Genomic DNA, 21,123 nt, shown 5'->3' with positions numbered 1-21,123 from the left:
CTCTCTCCATATGTTTTGCCATTTTGCACTGCCTGCTTCCTTCTTTCCCCTGTTCCCCACACCCCCCCACCCCACCCCCACCTACCCTCACAGAGCTAACCCCTGTGCCTCATTCCCTCACCTCTTCCAGGGCCCTCCTGTGTGCCAACCATGGGGACACATGGGTTCATTGGATCAGTTCTGCCCTCACCAAGCTCATGATCCAGGGAGGCCATTGTCATATGGTCCCATGATCCATACAGGGCATATGGTGTGCAAGGGGTTAGGGAGGGGTAAGACGCCATTGATAAATGTTTCCCAACAGCAAGGCTGGGGAATCACAGCCTGAACACGGAACTTAAACCCAGGTCTGCCCGAGTGTGAACAAATCTCCTCTCTCCCACCTCCAGCTGCGTTCACAGATGACTTCATCTTTCACAGCCTCGGTTTCCTTATCTGGAAAATGGGCCTAGTATTTTCCACCTCTCTAACCTGTTGTGAGGATGAAAGCAAATGATGTGCCTGAGCCTCTGGCACACAGTAGGTTCACAGGACCAGTGACTTGGGGTCCTACTGTCCCCGCTCAGCGGGCCCTCAGAGCTGCTCTTGCGTTCCAGGAAAATGCCGGCAGGTCGGATTAGGGACATATGTTAGCAACTTTCCAGTCAGCAGAGGTCTGCCCAGCAATTGGCCCTGCCAAACTCTGGGCTTCCCTTAACTGATTTGGACACAGGCAGTGGCTGCAGCACAGACCCTGCAGGCTCCTCCCATAATCCCCGCCTCCCTGGTGCCCAGGGAGGAGTCACAGCCCTCCAGGGACACGGCCAGGCTAAGCAAGGCAGACGGATGCAGGCCTGGATGGCTGGTCTAGGAAGCAAGCCCCACTTCTGTTTATTTAAATGCCAGAGTTGTTAGCCTGCTTCTATCGGTAGTTCCCTGGGGGCTGGGGGAGGGCTGCTCTCCACCATCTGAGAGGCAGAACCTGGGCTTCCGTAGCAGACACACCTGGATTTGAGCCTCAAGCCCCCAGATGGTGCTACTTGTAAAGAACCCTCCTACCAATGCAGGAGACGTAAGAGACGTGGGTTCGATCCCTGAGTCGGGAAGATCCCCCTGGAGGAGGGTGTGGCAACCCCACTCCAGTATTCTTGCCTGGAGAATCTCATGGACAGAGGAGCCTGGTGGGCTACCGTCCATGGGGTGGCAAAGAGTAGGACTTGACTGAAGTGACTAGCACGCATGCTAACGCTTTCTAGTTATAGTCCTTGGGGCAAATAGCGTCACCCCTCTGAACCTCAGTTTCCTCTTTGGTAAAATGGGAGTAAGGTGACCCATATCCCTTAGGGTTGTGGTGAGGATGAAATGAGATAAAAGGTGCCAAGAGCTGCACATGTGATGGTTGGGGAAATGTTTCTATGGTCACTTCCCATTGAGACCAATGCCAGGGGCAGAGGTGATGAGAATCAGACCTACTGTGTGCACAGGAAACGACTAACACAGTGTGGGTGCTACAAAACACAGCCCAGAGGCAAGGTGGACAGAGGGCAGTGAGTGGCCCTGAGAGGGCCTGGCAGGCCAGAGGCCTCAGTGCACATTCGTTGGCTAGAGAAAGAAGGGGTCACCCAGGAGCACCTGGCCTTCACTCTCAGCTATGTGAAGACTGAGAAGCCGGTGGGCTCTGCAGGGGGCTGAGGCAAGGCTCAGAGTAAGGAAATCCCTCCTGCAGCCAGGGCAGTCCAAAGACAGAAGATGACGCCTCCACTGGGAGTGAGCTCCCCGTCATGGTGGGTGTGCAAGTCTGGTTGGGAGAACTGTGGATGGAGATGTTGTAAGGGGAGCTTTGCATCTGTGGTATCCAAGGTTCTTTTCAACCAGAGGGCCTCTGATTCTAGGAGAAGCTTTCTTTTCCAACTCCAGTATCAGCGGTGGTCTGATGGTGGTCTGAGGCAATGGCGAACAACCTCCATACTTGAGTTGATTAACGTGATGGACGTTTATTTTTTAGCCGAATAACAGCCGGATGCAGGCACTTGCCACAGCCTTCCTCTGCACGGTGACTCGGCACCAGGCTCCTTTCGTCCTGTAGTTCCACCATTCCTCCAGCCTCTGAATTCTTTGCTGGATCCTCTGCGTGTGGTTAGACAATAAGAAGAAGGAAAGAGTGGAAGATTGCATGGAAAGTTTTTATGAACCAGCCTTGGAGACGGTGCACCTAATATCTCCCCATGTTCTATTGCTCTGTGTCATGCGTCCCTGGTAGCTCATGCTTCCCTGGTGGCTCAGATGGTAAAGAATCCACCTGCAATGTAGGAGACCCCTGTTTGATTCCTGGGTTGAGAAGATCTTCTGGAGAAGGAAATGGCAACCCACTCCAGTATTCTCAGCTGGAAAATCCCATGGAGAGAGGAGCCTGGTGGGTTACAGTTCATGGGGTCACAAAGAGTCAGACACAACTAAGTGACTAAGCACGAACATGCTCTGTTGGCCAGAACTGCAAGGGAGTCTGGGAAATGTAGTTCAGTTGCATGTCCAGGAGGAAGAGGAACTGGGTGTGGTGAGCTGCCAGTTAGTCACTGACACAGGACACAGGGGGCCCACTCATTCATTCATTCTAGGAACACTTACTATGGCACTTACTATGTGCCAAGCCCTGCTATGGGATATACACATGGATCAGACACAGTCCTGGTCTCCAGGAGTCCACAGCCTCAGGTTCACAGCCAGGATTTATCAGGCAGCTATAGCCATATAGTTTGGCTGGGATGTTGGATGCCTTTCATCATATAACACCACCATAGCATATGAAACAGGGCCCTTGCTCTCACATCTATAAATTAGAGAGAACACTGCTTACCTCAAAGAATAATACATGCCAAACTCTTAGCATAGCACAAGGTGAGCCTTCTAAAAATGGGAGTGAATCTCCTAACCCAAGTCTAAAATACTCAGAGTCAGGAGGTGCTGGGGACCACAGTGGTGGCATTCCAGGCACCCTAGTCGGGTGGGGGGATGATCTGATCACTGACAGAGGAGCCTGCTGCTGCTAAGTCGCCTCAGTCGTGTCCGACTCTGTGCGACCCCATAGATGGCAGCCCACCAGGCTCCCCCGTCCCTGGTATTCTCCAGGCAAGAATACTGGAGTGGGTTGCCATTTCCTTCTTCAAAGTGAAAAGTGAAATTGAAGTCACTCAGTCATGTCTGACTCTTAGTGACCCCATGGACTGCAGCCTACCAGGCTGACAGAGGAGCCTGGCTGCTCTCAAATCCTCACATGCAGTGGGACAAACAGAGCCTCCCAACCTGGGCCCTGTTAACTTCAAGGGAATGCCTGAAGCAGGCGTGTGTTTCCTCAATTCCCCAGCGTGACAGCCTCCATGGAAATAACATCAGAGGAGTTGTTTGCTCCTTCCCTGAGGCAAAGCAAAAAGAACTACACCCCCTGCAGTTCTATGAAACAGCTGGGGAACAAAGGATCAGAGAGATTGAGCAGCTTTCCTGCAGTCACAGAGCTGGGTGGAAAAGCAGGGATTCCAGAGCCCATGTCAGGCTGCTTAATGACTCAGCTCTCAGGACGTGAGGACAAAATTTGCAGGGGAGACCCTAGTTCAAATTCAGCCTCCTTGTAAGCAAGAGCTGATTTCTCTGGAAATAGGGGTAATGAAAATGTCTTCCCAGAGAGCAGTTCAATGAGAGACACTGTGTGTAAGATCTGGGTCCTGGTCTGAAACTCAGCAACACCAGACTGGATGTGTGATGGTTAAGAACACAGACTCTGAGAGGCAGGCTCCACTGCTTAGAAGCTGTAGCTCACTGGGAAAATCACTTACCTTCTCTGTGCCTCGGTTTGCTCATCTGTTGAAAGCGGATGATGAATACCTAGTAAGTGCCTGTGAGTGTGATTTTTGTTATCATTTGTGCACTTACGAGGTGGATTCCTGATTGCTGGTTAAGTTACCTGGTCTTTGCAACTGGATAAGTTGTGTGTATTTTTTTTTCATTTTTAATAAAACTGTATTACTTTTTTTTTTTTTTTGGAAAAGCAAGCCATTGTTTTTATTGCTCAAGAGAGTGATGTAAGAAAATGTTTAATTTTTTGTGAGGCCCTTTTCATTGAAATGTAGTTGTTACTATTTTTTTAACACCAAAAACATTTTGTACTGGGGTACAGCCCAATATTGTGATAGTTTCAGGTGAACAGTGAAGAGACTCAGCTCTACATATACATATATCCATTCTAAAATCAAAATAAAGAAACTTTAGACAGTGTGTTCAGCAATGTTTATCAATAAAGCATTCCTTGTAACAACTTTTAAAAAAAGCTAGACAGTGTGTTCAGTAACATTCATCAATAAATGATTCCTTATAACAACTTAAAAAAAAAGAAGCAGGTGTGTCAAGCTAGACTTTTGAGTTTTTCTCTTCTTAGGGACTAGGAAAAGCCTAGTCATTTTAGTGCTGAGGAGTGTGTTCGAACTGAAAGAAGACTGAGTCTAGGAAGCCAGCTGCCTTCGTTTTACAGATGGGGAAACTGAGGTCTGGAGAAGGGAAAGGTGTGCCCAGAAGCTCCAGCTCACTCTGAGCCCTAGTGCCAGTCCTGTGTGTCTTTCCCTCCCCTTCTTGTTTCAGGAAGTGGCACCAGGCTTTGGTTAACTTGTCTGATGGAAACAGCAGAGACCCAGATGCAGCAGATCCCGGGTCATGATTGGAAAGCCACGTTGGTATCTGGCTGCTGCCGGGCTTTGCCTTTTTCTGGAACTTGATTCCCCTTCCCTCTGTCTGCCCTATGACACGCTCATCCCCTCTCAGACTAAGTCACCCACATCGGAGATTTGTAGCCACAGCTCCCCTGCAGCAGCAAGGGGTCCCAGACGGTACATTTCAATCCCACAGCTGTTTATTAGGTGCCAGGCCCTGAAGGAGGGGGATTTGATGGTAAATGGAACAGGCGTGGTTTCTGCCCTCACCATCAAATAGGAAGACAGATGCTAAGCAAATCATCACAATTGGGCTGGAGGCTGTGTGACCTTGAGCAAGTTATGTGACTCCTCTGAACCTTGGTTCTCCATCTGTAACGTGGAACGAATAACAGCTATTTAAATCCCAGAGTTGACATGAGGAAGAAATGAGATAGGGAATGATAGCAACCAGCACCTTAGTAGAAGTTTTAGAAAGTGGAGTTCTTCCCCCTAATTGAAGAAACACTGCACTTGAATTTCTAAGGCTCCTTGCATAGCTAGAGGAGAAGACGATGTTGGTGGACATAGAGATGATCGTACCAAGGAAGGTAAGTCAGACAGTTCAGTTCAGTTTAGTTCAGTCGCTCAGTCATGTCCGACTCTTTGCGACCCCATGGACTGCAGCACACCTGGCCTCCCTGTCCATCACCAACTCCAGGAGTTTACTCAAACTCATGTCCATTGAGTTGGTGATGCCACCCAACCATCTCACCCTCTGTCATCCCCTTCTCCTCCTGCCTTCAGTCTTTCCCAGCATGAGGGTCTTTTCCAATGAGTCAGTTCTTCGCATCAGGTGGCCAAAATGTTAGAGCTTCAGCTTCAGCATCAGCCCTTCCAATGAATATTCAAGACTGATTTCCTTTAGGATTGACTGGTTGGATCTCCTTGCAGTCCAAGGGACTCTCAAGAGTCTTCTCCAACACCACAGTTCAAAAGCATCAATTCTTCGGTGCTCAGCTTTCCTTATAGTCCAACTCTCACGTCCATACATGAGTACTGGAAAAACCATAGCTTTGACTAGATGGACCTTTGTCAGCAAGGTAATGTCAGACAGGAAAGTCAGACAGAGGAAAACAAATGTATGATATCACTTATTTGTGTAATCTACAAAAAATGATACAAATGAACTTATTTACAAAATATAAACAGACTCATGGACTTAGCAAACAATCTTATGGTTACCAAAGGGCAGGAAGGGATAAATTAAGAGTTTGGAATGAACAGATATATACTACTATATATGCATTAGATAACCAACAAGGACCTACTGCATAGCACAGGGAACTTGAAATATCTTGTAATAACTTATAATGGAAAAGAATCTGAAATATATATATAAAGGAGATCCAACCAGTCCATTCTAAAAGAAATCAGTCCTGGGTGTTCTTTGGAAGGAATGATACTAAAGCTCAAACTCCAATACTTTGGCCACCTCATGTGAAGAGTTGACTCTCTGGAAAAGACTCTGATGCTGGGAGGGATTGGGGGCAGGAGGAAAAGGGGACGACAGAGGATGAGGTGGCTGGATGGCATCAGCAACTTGATGGACATGAGTTTGAGTGAACCCTGGGAGATGGTGATGGACAGCCTGGCGTGCTGCAATTCATGGGGTCGCAAAGAGTCGGACATGACTGAGTGACTGAACTGAACTGATATATGTAAACTGAATCACTTTGTAATAACCTGTAATGGAAAAGGATCTGAAAAAGAATGTATATGTATACGTATGTATATATACACTGAATCACTTTGCTGTATACCTGAAACTAACATAACATTGTAAATCAACTATACTCCAGTAAAAAATTAAAATATAGAAAAGACGAGAATGTTAAAAATAAATAGAAGAGCATGCTCTGTGCCAGCCGGGCCAGTGTTCCCCCAGCTTGGTGATTCCATCAGTTCTGATTCCATCCAACTCGGTGATTCCATCAGTCGAGAGGAGTTGAAAGCAAAGGTTATTGGCTCACAATGCACCACTGAGCCTCTGCATTCTCCAGATAATCTACTTTATGTATCTGGTAAAAATCAACTCAGAAACACACTTCCCAGAGATGCTGGAAATGCATGGAAATGCATTTTTTAGAGCATTTATGACTGCAAAAACTTTGTGATTTGGTCACGTTTCCCGTGATTGATCCCGAGATCCAGAGAAGCACGGCTCTGCCATCACCTGGGGTCAGGGGTGGCCCTGCTCCACCAGTACAAGATAGGCATCTGTGGACGCACTTCTCTGAACCTCCGTTTCCTCATCTGTGAAAATGGGACCGATCCCATCTCTGGACCAACTGAGTTACTGCCATGTAATTGAAACCTGAAGGAAATTCTGTTTCACAGACATACCTGCAGTGCCTAGAACAGAGCGTAGAGCATAGGAGATGCTCATTAAAGGGTTATTGAATGGATGGTGCATAGGAACTTGACAAATACTTGTTGAAAAGTGAAAGTGTTAGTCACTCAGTCGTGTCCAACTCTTTGTGACCCCATGGACTGTAGCCCACCAGGCTCCTCTGTCCATGGGAATTCTCCAGGAAAGAACACTGAAGTGGGTTGCCATTTCCTCCTCCAGGGGATCTTCCCAACCTAGAGATCGAACCCCTGTCTCCTGCATTACAGGCAGATTCTTAACCATCTGACCCACCAGGGAAGCCCAATATTTGTTGAAGACAGAAAGACAAACATCAAGCAATTCAATATAGGTATGAAAGTATATCTTTCCAGCCTTACAGCTTTCCTGGAATTCCTCCTTCCCTCTCCGTTCCTCTCTCCCTTCCTTCCTTCCTTCTTTCTGTCTTCCTCACTCTTTTGTAGCTGAGACCTTGAAATGCAGAGAGGTTAATTGTGTGTCCAGGTTCATAGATCTAATTAGAGTCTGCCTTTTATGTTTGGGCCTGGTTTTGTCTGGCCCCATGTGCCTTATACTTTCCACTGTGTCTGGAAGTTTCTTAGAAGCCTCTGAAAGTATCAATTAGGAATGCGCTCAATAGCAGCTTAGGCAATAAAGATGTGTATTTCTCTCCCAGCAGGAGCAGTGGGAGGTAGCTGTTCAGGGCTGGAGCAGCAACTGAACATTATAGCATAGAACCAGGGTCTTTCCATCCTCGGACAGTTTGCTGCTTTCTGGTCACAAATGGCTGCTGCAGCTCCAGGCATCACGACCAAGTTCAAGGCAGGAAAGAAAGGAGGGGGAGGAGCATTCCTGAAGCAGTTTCTTTTTTTTATCAACAAAGGAAAACGGTACCTAGAGATGGATACGTCAGCCGACTTCCCCTTCTGCCTTTGTTGGCTAGCTTGGTCACCTGGCCGACCATAGCTGGAGGGGAGGCTGAGAAAGTGAGCACCCAGCAGAGGCTGCTGGGATGGCTGGGGCTGGTCCAGATCAGTTGTTGTCTCCTATGGGCTCGCTGCTGCTCTGAACAAAGGCAGGGTTGGGAGAGTGAGGGGAGAGGAGGAGGCTGTTGGGGACTCCAGACCAAGTGACCTCCTGTCTGGTGAGTGAGGAACCTGAATGCAGGAAGCCCCTCAAAGACAGGCTCCAGGGATTATCACTGTACTGACTCTTTGATGCAATATGGCACAGGCAGGGCTTCTGGAAGGTGCCACATGCATGGGAGAGACAATTTACTGTGATCTGCTGGCACAGCAGTCCCTAACCACACAGGGAGACAGAATCCCCTTCCTTGATGTGCTTGCAATACTTCTGATTACATATCGGAGAGAAGATAAAGTAAATGCTACGAATGGTCCTTGACTGTATCCTGGATTTACAAGAAGAAACAAGCTCTGAAAGACATTATTGGGTTCACTGGGGGGGATTTGCATATGGATTATAAATTAGATAATTAGAATTGAATCAAACTTAAATTTCCTGAGTGTAATAATCACAATTGTGGTTATGCTCTTGTTTTAGGAGAAACATGTTGAAGTAGTTAGAGGTAATGTCATTGATGTTCGCAAACAGCTCACCACAAAGTATATATGAATATATGCATCATACACTTACATATATACATACACACATATGCACAACTACATGTATACACACACATATATACAACTATGTGCATAAATATACATACAGATATATACATATAAATATACATTATATATATAAACAGAGAGAAAGCAAATACAGCAAATGTGAATGTCTGGTAATCTACATGAAGGGCATATGGATGTTCATTCATGCAACGTTTTAATAGACTTGAAATTTTTCAAAATGAAACGTTAGGAAAATAATAAATTAAAATTTTTCGAAGAGGAAATTTCCAGAAAAATATTAACGGAATACACCATGTGTTAGCATGCATTACCCCAACATTCAAAATCTCTCCAGTGGTCTCCAAAGCCCCCATTTGGAGACCACCAATGTTGATTTAGAGGGTGTTTTTTCAGCATCAGTTATCCATAAGCTTCAATTCCCTCCTATGTAAAATGGGACGCTTTTTATATCATCCTGGGATGGCCAGTACTGGCCTTCAGAGAATATGGTGAGAATTGTATGAAATAAGGCTCACAAGTTCTTGGCACAGAAGCCAGGTGACAAAGAAGCCTCACTGTGATATGTGTCGCCAGTATCACAGTCATGGCTGGTAGTAGGGCTGCTGAGAACTGCATGTAGCTGATTCAGGCAGGTTGCATCACCAGGCTCGGGCTTCCTGGTTTGCCCTGCTCCAGCTTTTGTTTCTTCCCATGTCTCATAGCCTGGGAGAGGTCTCCTGGATGGGAGAGCTGGAGACTGTAGTCACAAAAAGACATCCCCACCCAACACACACACACACACACACACACACACACAAACACCCTTTATCTCATTATCGTTATTCACGGAGAGAAATTTCTGGCATCTCTGGGCCCAGAGATCTTTGATGAGCAGAGTCCAGGGCTGGGAGCGGCAGCCAAGCCTCCGTACTTCGGGATGGGGCTAATTCCATTTTCCGCTCCTTGCATCCATCAGAGGCCATGGAGCGCACCCTGCCCACCGCCCCCCCCCCACTGCCCCTCCCTCCCCTTCCCCCCACCCCACAGTGTTCAGAGCCTGGCCATGTGGAGAGGCTGAGCATCCCAGAGCAATTCTTCCCGGCCATCACCATCACCATCACCATCCGGGCTGCCAGTCCCCTCCTCCAGGCTCTGCCATGGGCCATGCTAATCCCATTACCCACAAATGAAGATGTAATCACAGCTCTTTCAGAGGGCTTCCAAAGCTGATCCCTCTTTGGAAAGAGAAAAGAAAGTGCAATTGTCCGAGCCACTGACTTCTGAAGCTCCCGCTGTGAGGAGGGGGACACAGAAGTTTTTTGGCCTGCAGCTGCTCTGCTGGGAAGGGGCGGAGGCAGTCTGAGTGTGGGGCAACAGAGCAGGGTGAGGGTGGACCGAGTGTGCCAGATTGCACACCGCTTACACTGCCTCCTCGACTGGACCTCCAAACTCTCTGCATCTCATTTGTGCATCTTCCAAACAGTGCTAAAGAATCTCATTGGATCTGGTTGTTCAATAGCTGTGGGTGGAGGTGAAAGGTACCCAGATGTGAGGGTCCCACTGATGTTAGCAGTATGTTAAGTTAGTAGTGGTAAACTTTACTGAGTACTTACTGCTGCTGTTGTTCAGTCACTAAGTAGAGTCCCACTCTTTGCGAGCCCATGGACGGCAGCACGCCAGGCTCCTCTGTCCTCCACTATATCCTGGAGTTCACTCAAATTCGTGTCCATTGAATTGGTGATGCTATCTAACCATCTCACCTTCTGTCGTCCCCTTCTCCTCCTGCCTTCCATCTTTCTCAGCATCAGGGTCTTTTCCAATGAGTCAGCTCTTCCCATCAGGTGACCAAAGTATTGGAGCTTCAGCTGCAGCATCAGTCCTTCCAATGAAGACTCGGGTTCATTTCCTTTAGGATTCATTGGGGTTGATCTTCTTGCAGTCCAAGGGGCTCTGAAGAGTCTTCTCCAGCACCACAATTCAAAAGCATCAATTCTTCGGTACTCAGCCTTCTTTATGGACCAACTCTCAAATCCTTTACACACCTTCCGGAAAAACTGTAGCTTTGACTATAGGACCTTTGTCTGCAAAGTGATGTCTCTGCTTTTTAATACACCACATATCTAGGTTTGTCATAGCTTTCCTTCCAAGGAGCAAGTGTTTTTTAATCTCATGGCTGCAGTGACCGTCTGCAGCGATTTTGGAACCCAAGAAAATAAAGTCTGTCACTGCTTCCACATTTCCCCCGTCTATTTGCCGTGAAGTGTTGGGACCAAGCACCTAATAAGCGCTCAACCAGGGAAACGACGTGAGCGAGCACTTACTAGGTGCCACTTTTCTGATGCCATTGTCATTTTCATTTTAGAGACCAGGAAACTGAAGCATAGAGAGGTCAAGTAACTTGTTCAAAGTCGCAGAGCTGGACAGTGGTAGGCAAGCTCAACGGCCAGTTAAAACAGGAACACAAAGCTGCTTCTTGAACTATTGTTGCTTTTGAACAGAAGCAGTGGCGTGTGGCCAACAGCAAAGAATCCTATTTTTCCTCAGGAACAAGGTCATCCTGCCCTTTGGCCATGCCCTCCTAGGTCCTGAGGTTCAAGAACTGACCCATAAGTTGCAGTGAAAGATGCCTAGGCCTGGGTTCTTTGCGCGCCTCATTGCCCTGCAGGAACGGCGACAAGGCCGTCACTGAGTGTGTAGAGGGTGCTGTGCGCCAGGCACTCTTTCGTGCTTCACATACAATAAACAATCGGTAACACAATGGGGAATGTTTAACAACCAGCTCGCTTGGGAAAGCCCCTCATCTGTTAGCACTTGGCAGTTTCCATGGTGTAAGTGCTCCCACCTCCCACCATGGCCAACACAGCATGGAACTGGGGAGGCATGGGCAGAGCTGGTACTAAGAAGGGCTCCAGTGAGGGTGCAGAAGAACCCTCCTAGCTCCATTCGTGGGACTGTAAACTGGTACAGCCACTATGGAGAACAGTATGGATGTTCCTTAAAAAACTAGACAGAGCTATTGCATGACCATGCACTCCCACTCCAGAGCATCTATCCTGAGGAAACTATCATTTGAAAAGATCCATGCACTCCAGTGTTCACAACAGCACTATTCACAGTAGCCAGGACACGGAAGCAACCTAAATGTGCATTGGCAGATGAATGGACAGGGAAGATGTGGTGCATATACGCAGCGGAATACTACTGGCCGTGAAAAGAGTGAAATAATGTCATTTGCAGCAACAGGGGTGAACCTAAAGATTATCATACTAAGTGAAGTCAATCAGAAGAGAAAGACAAATACCATATGATATCGCGGTATCTAAAGTGGAATAAGGAGTATGTGGACTCTAAAGTATGACAGAAATGAACTTACGAAACAGAAATAGACTCACAGCCACAGAAGACAAACTTATGGTTACCAACGAGGAAAGGAGATGGGGGAGGGATGAATCAGGAGTTCTGAACCAGCAGACACAAACTATGATGTAGATAGAAAAACAGCTAAGTCCTACTGTACAGCACAGGGAGCTGTAATCTGTATCCTGTGTGTGCGTGTGTGCTCAGTCACTTAGGTCGTATCTGACACCCCATAGACTGTAGCCCTCCAGGCTACAGTGTCTGACACCCCATACAGTCACCCCATAGACTGTAGCCCTCCAGGCTCCTCTGTCCATGGGATTCTCCAGGTAAGAGTACTGGAGTGGGTTGCCATGCCCTCCTCCAGGGGATCTTCCCAACCCAGGGATCAAACTCACATCTCCTGCATTGCACGCAGATTCTTTATTTACTGAGCCACCTGGGAAGCCCTGTCCTGTAATAAACCATAAAGGAAAAGAATATGAAAAATAATATGTATATGTATAACTGAACCAATTTACTATATACCAGAAACTAACACCGCATTGTAAATCAACTATACTTCAATTTCAAAAAGTGGCTTCAGCACATCAACTGTTAATAACTCACAGCATCTGATGCCCTGAGCCCAGGTCTCTGTTCTAACTCTTCTTGTCCCGATTTCCCAGGGCCAGATCCACATTCAGCCAGCCAGCGAGGTTCTCAAGGGCCGGGAGCCTGACGCAAAGCATTAGCAACAGGCACACACTAAGTGACAGCAAATATTTGGAGAGTTGAACCTAATGCTTTGATTTGAGTGGAATCAACTATTAAATACTTTGTCCAAGGTCACACAAGTAACCAGCAGCAGAGGGCACAACTTGAAGCCATGACTCTTGGCTTTGGAATTCTATCTTCAAAAGTTTCAGTGTGAATTCTGAGGTTATTGCCACATCTGAGAAAGGAGATGGAAGGTTCTGATCATCCCTGGGAAGAAAGCAGAGGGGCTGTGCGTGTACACTTTGCATCATTGATGCACCAAGGTGAGGTTTGCAGAGCACTTCCTAGTTTTTAAGATTTTTTCACTTGCAGGATCTCAATGGTTCCTAAGTTCTGGTAGCGTTCCCTTTAGGGCAACCCAAAGGTTCACTGGTCATGAACCTTTCAGAATGTTAACACTTAGGCATATGTTTACTTATTTATTTTTGGCCACATTGCATGGCATATGGGATCTTAAATCCCCAACCAGGGATTGAACCTGTGCCCCCTGAAATGGAAGCATGGAATCTTAACCACTGAACTACCAGGGAAGTCCCTTTTAGGCATTTATTTTAATATGTACTCAGAAAATTTTCTAGCACATTATATTAGAAATAGGTCATTGAAATTGACAAACAGCAAATGAGTGGCTTCAACAGGAATAAAAGTTTACCTCTCCTTAGGTAAAAGTCAAGGGGCAAGATCAAGTCCCTACCTCCTCCTATCTCTGCTGCGCAGGATTTCCATTTTCAGAAAGGTCATCTCAAGGTCTAATCTAGTTGCTGCAGCTCCAGCCATCAGGCCTACATTCCAGACAGCTAGAAACAGAACAGAAAAGGAAAAAAAAAAAAAAACAGACTCATTCTTCTCCTTTGACTCATACCTTTTGTTCCCATCATTTGATCAGGCCAGGTTATAAAACCACACTTAGCCGAAAGAGAGACCAGGACAGTAAGTTGTTATTCCAAGCAGCCTGGTGGCCACACAAAGAAATCAGGCTGCTTCTACAGGGAAGAAAGGGACAGTCATTTTGGTGTAAAAGACCTTGGTCTTTGCTATACACACACACCCCCAAACTGTGATTTCATTGATATTGTTGCTTAGTATGAGATTCAAGTTTTTAAAAGATAAGAATTGAAAGAAAATTGTTAAGTAAATGAAGTCCAGGTGGCATGCGGATGTGGTAACAGTCAGGAAGGTGGTCAGAAGTGGAGAAGTTGGCTCAGCCTGCAGAGCATCTTTCCTTGCTCCTCTGGGACCCAGAGGTTGGTGGTCAGTAGGGTGGCATCTCTGCCCTCCTCCTTCTGTGAAGGAAAGGTTGTGGCTCACGCTCACCACTTTTCACTGCTTTTCCCAGGACTTTGGCAGCCACCACTGACGGCTCCCCCAGCAGCTCCCCCATCTTGCTAGTCCATCCCCCACTAGAGGTTGCAAAGATGAGACACTCAGTGCCCCAGTATCCTGGCAGCTTGGGGTCCCCCTGGAGACCCAGGTCTGGCCAATGAGAGGTAAACAATAAAAGGTCAAAACAAGACAGGGAACTGCCCTGATGTTTGGGACTATTATTGATGTCAATATTGACTCTGGATCCTGGTGGATTTCAGGGCCACACACACTGCAAGGAACTGGTCACAGCTGCTCCAACAGCTTGAAATGGAACTCAACCAATAACTTGTACCTTGAATGGTGACAAGGAAAACAAGTGCCAAGGGTAATGCCTAGCACATAGTGGGCACCTAGCATATGTTTCTTATCATAAAATTTCCGCACAAGTGCCTTTTTCCTGTGGTCATTCTTCTACTAAAAGTGTTTAAGACCTGGAAAGGCTCAAACCAGTGCCGGCACACAGCAAGCCTTCCGTTATTGTTCATTACAGTTTTTGTTATCATAGCCTTCTGGGGATCTTCATCGTTCATTCATTCAACGATCATCTAATTGCACACCCGTGTGTGCCAGGTGCCGTCTTGGCCCTGTAGAGTCAGTAGTGAAAGAGGTTGGACGGTTCAAGAGGGAGGGGGTATATATATTCATATAGCTGATTCACTTCACTGTACAGCAGAAACTAATACAACATCGTAAAACAAATAAAAAGGGTGAGTTTTTGTCCTACAGCCCAGGTTCTAAACCATCCATCCCACATTTAATTAACAAGGATTGGGATATATGCCAGGCACCATGCAAGCATGAACTGGGGACGCTGAGCTTAGCCTGGGGTGCCCTAGAGAGCAGTTGTCATGAGCTGGGACCTCAGGAACTAGCTGGAGTCAGCCTAGCTTGGAATAGGGAAGTCCACCCAGGACTGTTCAGTAAAGCGTGCATGAAGACCAGTGGGCCAGCTTGTCAGGCCTCGGCTCCCAGGCCCAGAATTTGGGACAAGGCCAGATTGGCTCAGAGCGAGCCAGGCATTAGCAGATGCCTCTGCAATGAAGGCTGGGTACCACTCCCGGCCACCTCCCTGACCTCCCTGGGCATCCCCTTTGTGTAACAGCTGTCCCCCATGCCGAGCCCTTTGGGATCTAGTTTCTGTGGAGGTTGACTTGCAAAACCCAGTGTATTGTCCTGAAACAGCAGGCTCTGGGGAGGGCTCAATGCAGTCATGGCCGGCACGTCTCTGTATTCCACCCTGAAAAGAATTACGTTCCCTCAATAGATGGTGCCCATTATGTGCCAACATCCAAGGCTTTTAATTGACTCAGGCTTAATTAATGATTTGGAGAACATTCACGGCTAGCCTGGGGCTCCAAGAGAAGGGGATGGGGGATGACTAATAACGTGAAGGATTTTATGGGCACGTTCCGTTCAACTGTTGCTAGGTCCAGGGTGGCCATGCCTTTGAAGTGTGACAACACAGGGTGGAATGGGAAAATATTTGATGAGAAAACCCAGATTTGTCCCCTGTCTTGCGTCTTCTTTCCTGCTACTCAAGTCGGAAGATGCAGCTTGAGTCACATCTACTACCTACTTTTTTGTTCCATTTGAAGAACACCCATTTCTTTCTTGGTCCTGAGCGTCCTTTGACAGAGATCCCTGATCGACCTGCCTTGTCCTTGGTGGTTTCAAGAGGCTTCAGTTTGCTTTTGTTCGCAGGGAATTCTGCAAGATTTTCGAGTGTCTTCTTCAGTTTCTAAGATAATTGAATGCAAGTTCTGTGAACATTTTATGGGGATTTCATTAGCATGCCATGAGAGTTAGTTAAAAGTTCCATGGAAGTTGAGGGAGTGTTTCTAGTAGAATTCCATGATATTTCTGTGAGAATTCATTAAGGATCGCACAGCAACTCTGGGAGGTTTTCGTGAAAATTCATTGAGAATTCCCCAGGTCTTCTATGACCATACTATGGGACTTGGGGAAGACTTCTGTGAGAAAGAGGAGCAAGCGACAGGAGAATTCTAGGGGCAGCCTCCCAAAAGTGTAGCAGGCCTTCCAGGAATGCTTAGGAAATAGTCCATGAAGATCTGCTACAAAAATTCCATACAAGAGTTTCTGGAATTCCATTGGAATTCTTCGAGAATGTTGTAAGAATTTTAAGAGCATTCATAATAGAATTTTCTGTAGGACTTGCTATTGATTTAGCCTTGCTTTTCATTCGTGTCAGAACTTGAGCTTCTGGATCAGTGAGGCTACCAAGAAAAGTGGCCCCTAGTTTGTCTTTTTTTTCTCTGTTTCACTAAAAAAATATTTTTCCCACTTAAAAAATACAAGGAACACCCTTGCTTTTGATACCTGCTGAGGGTCTGAAAGCAATAGGTAGATGACTGACTATGGAAAGATGAAACAAAAAAGTGGAAGAGTTGGGATCCTTGGAAGAGGGGAAAAAAATCATCAAATCTCCTTCCTCTCCCTAAGAATGCTTGTTGTGAAGAATATTTGTTGCTCAGCCTATTCACACTGGTGTCACACTGGTCTGGTGTCAAGGACACTGGAGTAGGGGCCCAGCGACCTGGGTACTAGTTCCAGCCGTGCCATTGACTAACTGCTTAACCTTGGGCCGGTCTCTGGTCTGTTTCTCCTTTTGTGAAATAAGAAGCACCGGGCTAGGAAACCTCCAAGAATTCTTCCAACCTGGTCAGCCTGTGATTCTGCAACACAATGGTGGTGATGATGATGGTGGTGGTGGTGTTGATGGGGATGACGGTGACTATGGTGGTGGTGATGACAGCGGTGATGCTGGTCATGGGGATCACGGTGAGGATGATGATGATTGCTGAGATTATAATGATGGTGGTGATGACGGTGGTTGTGGTGATAATGATGGTGGTGATGGTGGTCCTAGTGGTAATAATGGTGGAGATGACGATGGCTGTTGAGATGATGATGATGGTGGTGATTTTGGTGGTGGTGGTGATGATAACAATAATCACCATCATCAAGCACTTATTATTACCGCTATGTTCTGGTATTGTGTTAAGTACTTTGCTTTCTCTTTTTTCAGTCCCTACATCAATCCTATGACATAAGAACTATATCTTTTTATGCCTTCTAGTTTATAGATAAGGATACTGAAGGTCCCAGAGATTTATCAAGATCACATGGCTAATAACCTGTAGAATCAGCTTCCAACAGATAACCCGCCCCACTTCCCAGACCTCTCTTAGGCACCACACAACGTTGTTCCTTCTACCACTTGCTGCCCTAATCTTTAGACGCTGAAGAAATTTCTCCAATGTCTGATAACAAAAGAAGCAAATAGGACTTGTCAGATCAAAGTCTCCCTGATGTTTTCAACCATCAGGAACTCCTTTTCCCACCCCTCCTCACTTCCTCATCCCTGTTCCATCACTTCAGTTTGACTTGCTTCTTTTGTTTGCTCATTCCTCCTCCAGAATCCCACCAACCACATTCCCCATGTGTTCCATCCTGCACACACTGCCTGGTGATTTTCTACAAGCCATATGTTCTTATCACAATGTTATTATGCTCAGAAGTCTCCAGCATCTCCCACTAAGGGCTAAGAGACTAAACCAAACTCTTGACAGCTCCTTAGTGTATCCTCCAGGACCTCCAAAATCTGGGTGCTTCTTGCCTAACCAGTCTCATCTCTTGCTATAGCTCCTTAACACCCCGGGCTAAATTCCACCTCTGTGACTTTACTAGGAATACCCTTCTGCCTAGAATGGCTTCCTCCTCTTCCTCCTCCCTGCCTCTTTCCACACTGGGGCCTCCCAGACTTCTCCAATGTGCATCCCAGAACTTTCACATGTTGTTCATTACAAAGTAGCATGTTCTCATGCAGGCAGCTTATCTTTTGAGTCCCTCTTCTCTTGTGAAATGGACACAGGATAAATCCCTAAAGGTGAAGACCACATCCTCACCCAGACCTGGCCCTGCAACTGACCAGCACATGACCTTGGGCAAGATACTTTACCTCTCCCAGATACTACCCTCACCTCATAAAAGATGAGAATGGAAACAATAAATCCTAGTTGGCAGAGGTAAAGAGCAATATGAAATGGGATAAAATGGAAAAATCTTCCTGATATACTTTGGAAGTTTTAAAGATGACTGGGTGTCAAGCACAAGTATGCTGCAGAGGTGTTTGGCAAGATGGGTCAATTCAGTCCCCCTACTCCATCCACATCCCCCAGCACACTGCAGAGGACCTATAGTATTCCCTTGTGGCTCAGCTGGTAAAGAATCCGCCTGCAAGGCGGAAGATCTGAGTTTGATCCCTAGGTTGGGAAGATGCCCTGGAGAAGGGAAAGGCTACCCACTCCAGTATTCTAGCCTGGAGAATTCTATGGACTGTATAGTCCATGGGGTCACAAAGAGTCAGACATGACTGAGAGACTTTCACTTTTCACTTATAGTATAATAGTCTGCATTTGGAGCTTGGCGTCATGGACACCTTAAATTCTTCTTATCTCCTTTAATGATCCTAATTCCTTTCAGGAAGCTGCTGCCATGATCCCTGTGCCACAGTGGAGGACACTGAGGCTTAGAGATAGCCCTCGAGGCTGTGCTGGTCCATCTGACTTACTCCTCGCTGTCTGGCTTTGCTGTCCCTCCACTGAGTGGCTGAATGGTCCTTGACCAAGCAGATCTCCTGGTTGCCTGACCTGGGGTGTCTCTGTGCCCCAAAACGGACCACACCCTTTCCTTCAAGGAAAGCCTGCTGTCCAAACTCCCACAAGAAGTGGTTCCTAACCAGCAATGGGACAGACTGATCTACAGGCTGAGTCTACATTCCCCTTGCTCAAGAGGGGGTGTCTTAAAATGTCTATGGACCTTTACAGGAAGAGAGTAGGTTTGTAATAATCACTGGATTCATCATGTCAAAGCCAAGGAGAAGGTCTGAGCTGAGAAGGACTTTAGTCCCTCTATTCTGAAGGAAACACGGGTTCAGAGAAGAGGAGTGATTTGCCCAAGCCCTTGGTAGAGCCAGAGGTGGATCTGTAGCCTCAGTGGCAGCTCACTACTTGATGTCATGTCTAACTTCTCTGAATCCTGTTTCTGCAAGACTTTGCCCTCTTCGTGGACTAATCTCATCAGCTTCTTTGTATTTTAATGGGTGATAACGTTGGGTCTTATTATACTTTCAGATAGCATCTGTCATTTTCATTTACAATATTCCCACCACATTCCAGCCCTGCTCTTGTCATCATGAAAATTATAGTCAAAAGATGAAGGAGACAAAGTCTCTTTTCTCCTTAAGGAATTCAGTGAGACATAGACACCTGACAGGGGTCAAGTCAAATACGGACCTGTTTTTCTCTCACATGAGAATTCCTGAACGAGCAGGTCCAGGATCTGGGACTCAGGGTGCATGCCTCCTCCACTATGGACTCCAACATGAGGGTTCTTGTCCTCATGGTAACAGGGAGTATTCTCCTCCACACTGACCCTCAGGGTGTCTTTCTGACCAGGAAAAAGGGATAAATGCAAGGGGCAAAAGTGTAAGACCTTTCCTGGGAAGTTTTCCCCATACCTTCCACTGGTCACTGCAAACTTCATGAGAGGCTGGGAAATTGTATGTGTATCTGAGTTAGTACACTGCTAAGTGAATGAAGTTGCTCAGTCGTGTCTGACTCTTTGTGACCCCATGGACTGTATGTAGCCTACCAGGCTCCTCTGTCCGTGGGATTTTCCAGCCAAGAATACTGGAATGAGTTGCCATTTCCTTCTCCAGGAGATCTTCCTGACCCAGGGATTGAACCTGGGTCTCCTGCATTGTAGGCAGACGCTTTACCATCTGAGCCACCAGGGAAGTCACACTGCTAAATGTACCCTAAAAGATTAGAGTGTTCTTGGAAAGAAAGAAGGAGAGTAGATAGTGACTAGATTACCTGCCATCTCTGTCACAACAAGGTCAAAAATTTCCTAAAATTGTATTGTATGGGAAGAGAGTCCATAACATTCCCTAAATTTTCAGGAGGATGCATTGGTTGGGGAATCTTTGACACAAATGGAGATTCAAGAGACAGCAATTCTAATAGCTGAACTTGGGTTCTTCATGCCCACCCCTAGTCAATTTATTGAGGGTTATCAGCATGGGGCTGTGGTGTGGCACATTAGGTAAGCTTCCAAGGCAGGGGATCTGATTTACAGACCCAGCGCTTCCACAGTCCAGCTGTGTGACCTTGGGAAAGTGTCATAACTCCTCTGAGCCTGAGTTTCTTGGTCAGTTAAAGAGGAGGGGGAAAAAAACTACCTTTAAATTTTATAAGACTTCTGTTTCTTACAAAGCAGTAGAAATAGGGATAAGGTTTAGCCTTCCCTAAAAACCCAGATAAAGCTTGAGAAACAACAATTTTCAGATATTGGACATTAGGCAGTGCAATCCCTGAAAAAGTGAAAAAAAAAAACGAGAGGTTCCTTACAATTGCACAGATTATTGCCTAGAGGCCATTTCCAGAGAGTTGTGCAGGGAAGTGGAGTCCAGGTAAAACTTGGCAGGGGCCATGGGCTGGAGAATGGAGTTGGGAGTTCGGGTGTACAATGAGACTGGAGTATACAGGGCGGAACACTAGCAAGGAGAGAATGCACACAAAGATCTGCAGACAGTCCCTCTGGAATCTTCACCTGAGGTCTGCTCAGCACATGCATCTTTGGAAACCACCCTCCACTAAGGCATGAGAGGGAAAAAATCCTTAGAATTTAAATGGGCCAGGAATAGTTGGAGTTCTTATCAACCAGAGTAGAAAAATCTTATAGTTCAAAGGACTTTAGGTAGAATGTGCAGAAGGGTATTTATTGCCTCGGGAGTGGGTAAAATTAGCTCTAGAGTAAAGGCCTCCCTGATACCATCTAAAAGATTAAACACAAGCACCAAAAGGAACAAATAGTTTCCAAGTCACTTAACTACGTCACAGAAAAAAAGCTCAAGAATACGTCA

At 46.5% G+C, this 21,123-nt stretch overlaps 1 non-coding gene across 1 annotated transcript; it reads right to left on the bottom strand.

The window, feature by feature from the left end:
• Positions 1-19,922: 19,922 nt before the first annotated feature.
• Positions 19,923-19,995, bottom strand: TRNAC-ACA (transfer RNA cysteine (anticodon ACA)). The gene has a single exon. It is a non-coding gene; the product is annotated as a tRNA-Cys (tRNA).
• Between the last annotated feature and the right edge of the window lie 1,128 nt (positions 19,996-21,123).

Source organism: Bos javanicus, chromosome 6, assembly GCF_032452875.1.
Source record: "Bos javanicus breed banteng chromosome 6, ARS-OSU_banteng_1.0, whole genome shotgun sequence".
Classification (NCBI taxonomy): domain Eukaryota; kingdom Metazoa; phylum Chordata; class Mammalia; order Artiodactyla; family Bovidae; genus Bos; species Bos javanicus.
The sequence above is the reverse complement of the archived record's forward strand: the minus strand, read 5'-3'. Positions and strand labels throughout refer to the sequence as shown.